Genomic DNA, 6000 nt, shown 5'->3' on the forward strand with positions numbered 1-6000 from the left:
AGATATTTGTATCATCCTAAGAAGAAACCTTGTACCTACATGAGCAATCAGTTTCCATCCCTCTGTGTTCCCCTCCCTCCTTCCTTCCAGTCCTAGACAACGATAATCAATCCCCTTTCTCTACAGATTTGTCTATTCTAGGTATTTCATATAAGTGGAATTATATCAAGTGTGGTCTTTTGAACCTGGCTTCTTTCGTTTAGCACAATGTTCTTGAGATTGATCCACGATGTGGTATATATCAGTACTTCATCCTTTTTTATTGCCAAATAATATGTGATTGTATGGATACATGTATTCATCAGGTGATGGACATTTGGGTTGCTTCCACTTTTTGCTTATAAATAATGCTGCTATAAACATCTGTGTACAAGTTTATGTGTAGACATGTTTTAATTTCTCTGGGGTATATACCTAGGTGTGGGATTTCTGGGTCATATTGTAAGGTGGTGCTAGTGGTAGAGAACTCACTCGCCAATGCAGAAGATGTAGGAGATTCAGGTTCGATCCCTGGGTCAGGACGATCCCCAGGAGGAGGGAATGGCCAAACACTCCAGTAATCTTTCCTGGAGAATCCCATGGACAGAGGAGCCTGGCGGGCCACAGTTCATAGGTTATAAAGAGTCGGACATGACTGAGCGGCTAGCACAGCACATGGTAACTTTATGTTTGATATTTTGAGGGAACAGCCAAACAGTTTCCCAAAGTCACTGCACTATTTTATATTTCCCCCAGCAATGTATGAGGGTACCAACTTCTTCATTACCATTTGACTCTTACAAAACAGAAGTGATCTTACTATACAATATCCTCACCCTCATGGAACTTAGGGCTTCCATGGCGGCTCATTGGTACAGAATCCATCTGCAATTCAGGAGACTCTGGTTCAATCCCTGGGTCAGGAAGATCCCCCAAAGAAGGAAATGGCAACCCACTCCAGTATTCTTGCCTGAAGAACCCCATGGAAAAGAAAAGCCTGGCGGGCTACAGTCCATGGTTTGCAAAGAGTCAGACATGACTTAGTGACTAAGCATATATGTTTGGAACTTATATTCTAAATAGAACAAGACAAGAAATAAACAGGAGCAAAAATGTTTGTTTTAGATAAGAAGAAAATAAAACAGCATAAGGTAACTAGACAGTAACCAGAAAAGGGAGAATCTCTAGTACCTAGGGTCTCTCTGATAAGGTAACATGGACAAGAGTAAGATGTGCAGAGCTAGAGAGGGAATACTGCAGGCAGTGCAAACAGCAAGATACAAAACTGAGAAAAGGACCAGTTTGGCACATTCAAGAGACAAAAAGGAAGAAGCCAGTGTGGCTAAAGTATGATGATAAGGTCAAGGTAGGAGGTGGCACTGGGGAGGCAAGCAGAGGTCAGACAATGTTGGGCTCAGAGATCATGGTAAAGGTCTTTGGGTTTTAAAATGCCATCATACTTTTTTAATCCCTTATATTGCTTTAAGTGCTCATCTATGCAAACACTTACTGATCTGCCATACATCTTCTCTTCTAATTGCACCAAACAGTTGCAAATAGTAAAGAGACTATTTGGATAATTCACATCACTTAGTATGACCCTGTGGCTCAAGAGAAAACATGTGAAACAAGACTACCAATTGTGTTCTGGAAACAAGACACAAACATATGAGTGAATCCTTACAAATGTATTACCTAGTATTACCTAGTACTGACCAATGTATTACCTAGTCTTGACCAATTTAAGGTGTACACTTCCCAGACAGTAACTAGCAGCTCTGTTTTAGAATATTAAGGTCATTTTCAACAAAGCAACTCAGTAAGAATATAGTGCAGATCATTCTCATAATTTAAACCTAGAACCCCTTCTTTTAAATGTAATTCTAGTTGACTGATTTTTCTCCATTCCATTAGTTAAAACTTAATATCTTAACGTCTAAACATAAAACATGAGCACAAAACATTCTACATGTTTCTATATAGTTTGACTCATAAAACAACAAAAGTTTCTCACATATTATGCTATATTTAGTTTTTTCAAAGAGACAAAAAATGTTTTAAAAACTCTACTGACATAAATACCACTCCCTTAAAACAACTTGTGTTGCTGTTTGGTCGCTCAGTCGTGCCAACTCTTTGCAACCCCATGGACTACACACCAGGTTTCCCTGTCCTTCACTATCTCCTGGAGTTTGCTCAAACTCAAAACAACTTGTTACTCAGTCAAAAGTTATCAAGTTAAAATTCTCTTTTAATGTCCCAGCCTGATCCCAATGACTCTCCCTCTGGGTACTGTGTACTCTCGCCCAACCAGGCTACTTGCCTGCCTCATACTCCCCCGCCGTCCCCCCTGCCCCATGCTCAGCTTTGATACACAATCCCCACCAGGAGAAATTCAACCCATTCTTCAAGGTCCAGGACAAACACTCTTCTCTCCTTGTCTGGACTCTACTGATTTCTCACCCATATGCTGCTGAAGCAAATCTGTAACTCAGACACTGGCCTATCCAACTCTGCCTGGTACACAACAATATATAAATCTATGTCTTTTTTTTTTTTTTTTTTAATTTTTGGCTGCGTTAGGTCTTCATTGCTTTGCAAGAGCTTTCTCCAGTTGCGGGGAGCACGGTCTACTCTACGTTGCAGTGAGAGGACTTCTCACCACAGTGTCTTCTCCTGTTGTGGAGCACAGGCTCTAGGGCGATCGGGCTTCTGTATTTGCATCACACAGTTCAGTTCAGTTGCTCAGTAGTGTCCGACTCTTTGCGACCCCATGAATCGCAGCACGCCAGGCCTCCCTGTCCATCACCAACTCCTGGAGTTTACTCAAACTCATGTCCGTCGAGTCAGTGATGCCATCCAGCCATCTCATCCTCTGTCTTCCCTTCTCCTCCTGCCCCTAATCCCTCCCAGCATCAGAGTCTTTTCCAGTGAATCAACTCTTCACATGAGGTGGCCAAAGTACTGGAGTTTCAGCTTCAACATCATTCCTTCCAAAGAAATCCCAGAGCTGATCTCCTTGCAGTCCAAGGGACTCTCAAGAGTCTTCTCCAACACCAGAGTTCAAAAGCATCAGTTCTTCGGTGCTCAGCTTTCTTTACAGTCCAACTCTCACATCCATACATGACCACTGGAAAAACCATAGCCTTGACTAGACGGACCTTTGTCGGCAAAGGAATGTCTCTGCTTTTTAATATGCTGTCTAGGTTGGTCATAACTTTCCTTCTAAGGAGTAAGTGTCTTTCAATTTCATGGCTGCAGTCACCATCTACAGTGATTTTGAAGCCCCCCAATATAAAGTCTGACACTGTTTCCCCATCTATTTCCCATGAAGTAATGGGACCAGATGCCATGATCTTTGTTTTCTGAATGTTGAGCTTTAAGTCAACTTTTTCACTCACCTCTTTCACTTTCATCAAGAGGCTTTTTAGTTCCTCTTCACTTTCTGCCATAAGGGTGGTGTCATCTGCGTATCTGCGGTTATTGATGTTTCTCCCAGCAATCCTGATTCCAGCTTGTGCTTCTTCCAGCCCAGCGTTTCTCGTGATGTACTGTGCATATAAGTTAAATAAGCAGGGTGACAATATACAGCCTTGACGTACTCCTTTTCCTATATGGAACCAATCTGTTGTTCCATGTCCAGTTCTAACTGTTCACACAGTCTTAATTGCTCCAAGGCATGTGGAATCTTCCAAGACCAGGGATCAAATCCATGTCTCCTGCATTCGCAGGTAGATTCTTATCCACTGTGCCACCAAGGACGCCCTATAAGTCTATGTCTTGGACACAGAGAAACTGTCATCAGACTACTCCTCTCAGCATACCCTCGAGTACATATAAAGCCATTTGCAATTATAGCTGGTACTCAGTTGAAAATCACATCCATTTTAGCACAATTTGGTAGAGTATAACACCAAGTCATTAGGAAATGCAAGATCAGGAATGAAGCACTATGGAGACAATTAAGGCAGAGAGTTCTTTTCTTTCTTCCAAATTCGAGCCTAATTCTTCAGTAAATGGTTTCTGAACAATGACACAATTCTCTATTTAAACAAAACTTTTCCACTCTTATTACCGACACAAGAATTGCTCAACAATTCCTGAAGCTCTAAAGTTTGTGAGTGATACGCATTATCAAGAATTTATGGCTCCAAACCCAGAGCGTAAAGAAGTGAAAGAGCTACACAAAGTCATACTGATCAAAGGAGCCAAAATATACTTTTATTCTCTCCACAACCTCCTCACATAAAAAAACCTGAACATCAGTCAACTTTCAAAATATCTGAGGGTGCTTGGTGTAAGCGTCCAAATATTTAAATTAATAGAGACGATCTAAAACATATTTAGCTGTGGAAGTTTATTTACAATGTGAAAGTAATTAATTCTTAATCATGCAGATGACACTAACAGATTATTTCAAAACTCACAGTACAGCTAAAACTATCAAAACAAGAGTTTGGGAAGGCACATACAACTGAAGTTTCTGCTGCTCCTCATGGCACTGCCCAGAAACCCATCCACAAGAGCCACTTCTTCCTGCTTCATTTGTTCCCAGAGGCCCAATAGGCTAAACATTATATAGCTCACCCCATTTTCTAATTTCAGCTTGCATTTAAGATAACGCTTTTGTTTCATTTACAACTCACATGCTGCTGACACAGCTGCCCCTTCTTTGTAATAAACACAGGGCTTCTATATTTAAAAATACAGTGAAACTTTGTTATAACATCCCCTCCCCAGGCTCTGGCCAATTTTCTCTCTTTCGAGCCCCCACACCACCCCAGGATTTGCTAGCCGCCGCGCTCAAAACGTTATAGACCCTTTGGAGAAGTTACATTTCTTCTTGAAAGACATCTCATCCCAGTGGTTATTTTTCTTCTGCAGAGCGTGCGCGTGTGCGTGTGTGTTGGGCGGCGAGAAGGGCGCGGAGAACCGGACGGATGCCCTCGCCCTTCCCGAGCCAAAGCACTCAGGTCTGCGGCTCCCGAGTCTGGGGTGCTTTCTGTGAACGGCGGCCGGCGCCCCACATGTCAAGCAGGGGTGCCCTCGGCGCGGGGCTCGGGCGCCCCGGGAGACCCGCGGCCGGGCGGGAGGCAGCGGCGCGGTCGGGAGGGCGTCAGGGGTCCCCAGCCCGCACCCCGCCCGGGGGCTGCTTTGTGTCGGGGGTCCGGGGGGCGGCCGGGGTGTTTCTAGTGAAGAACCCGGGCGCGATGACTCGGGGCTCCGAGCCAGGCGAGGACGAACACGCCCCGCGTCGCCCGGGACCGTCCGAGGCGAGGGTGTGGGCCTGAGGGGGGCGCTGGGGGCCGATAAGGCGAGGCCGGGGTTAATCATCGCCTCCCGAGCTTTGGGGAGGGGACGGCCCGGGCCCGCAGCGGCGGGAGGACGGCCCCGGGAGAAGTGAAACTCCGTGCCCCGCGCCTCAGCCCCCCGGCCTCCCGCGCCAGCAGCGGCAGCCTAAGCGCACCCGCTCCTCCCGCCCGCCCGGCTCCGCACTCGAGGCAGCCCAGATCTAACCACACGGCTCTAAGGGCCGTTCTCTACAAAAATCACCTGGGGGTGGGGGGTGGTTCAGGAAAAAAAAAAAGAAAAAAAGAGCCAGAGCCACTGGAAATAAAACAAGTCGGTTTCGCCTGTCAGTTTCTAAAAAGTGTTACCACGTTCCCATACCGGGAGTCGAACCCGGGCCGCCTGGGTGAAAACCAGGAATCCTAACCGCTAGACCATATGGGAAGCGCTGCGAGGAGCTTCGCGGTGACTCACCTGACAAGCGCGAACGCCGCCGCCGCCGCCCCAGCTCCACCACCCGCCGCTGCCTCGGGGCCGCCCCAGCCGCCGCCGCCGCCGCCTGCTCCCCCGCTCCCCACGCGCTCGCGAGCCCGGGAGCGCGCCCGGCAGGAGCGCGCGGGCTTCCCAGTGGTGGGGCGGGGTCGCTCCGCCGCCTGAGGAAAAGTTCTGCGGCCAAGCCCAGCGACTCTTGGCCCTGAAAACAGCTGTTTCACCTTTCTTTTTTTCTTTTTT

At 46.6% G+C, this 6000-nt stretch overlaps 1 protein-coding gene and 1 non-coding gene across 3 annotated transcripts in view; both read right to left on the bottom strand.

Moving 5' to 3' along the window:
- The window catches only part of ELF1 (E74 like ETS transcription factor 1), a 121614-nt gene extending 115790 nt beyond the window's left edge, over positions 1-5824 (bottom strand). The window contains exons 1-2 of one of the 2 annotated variants that reach the window (XM_061434448.1): positions 5743-5824; positions 3381-3530 (exon numbers count right to left, since the gene is read on the bottom strand). The gene's annotated coding sequence lies outside the window, so the exon portion shown is untranslated. The remainder of the gene's footprint in view (positions 1-3380; positions 3531-5742) is intronic. The other variant, XM_061434443.1, reaches the window with a different exon arrangement.
- Positions 5641-5712, bottom strand: TRNAE-UUC (transfer RNA glutamic acid (anticodon UUC)). The gene has a single exon. It is a non-coding gene; the product is annotated as a tRNA-Glu (tRNA).
- Positions 5825-6000: the final 176 nt, after the last annotated feature.

Source organism: Bos javanicus, chromosome 12, assembly GCF_032452875.1.
Source record: "Bos javanicus breed banteng chromosome 12, ARS-OSU_banteng_1.0, whole genome shotgun sequence".
Lineage (NCBI taxonomy): Eukaryota > Metazoa > Chordata > Mammalia > Artiodactyla > Bovidae > Bos > Bos javanicus.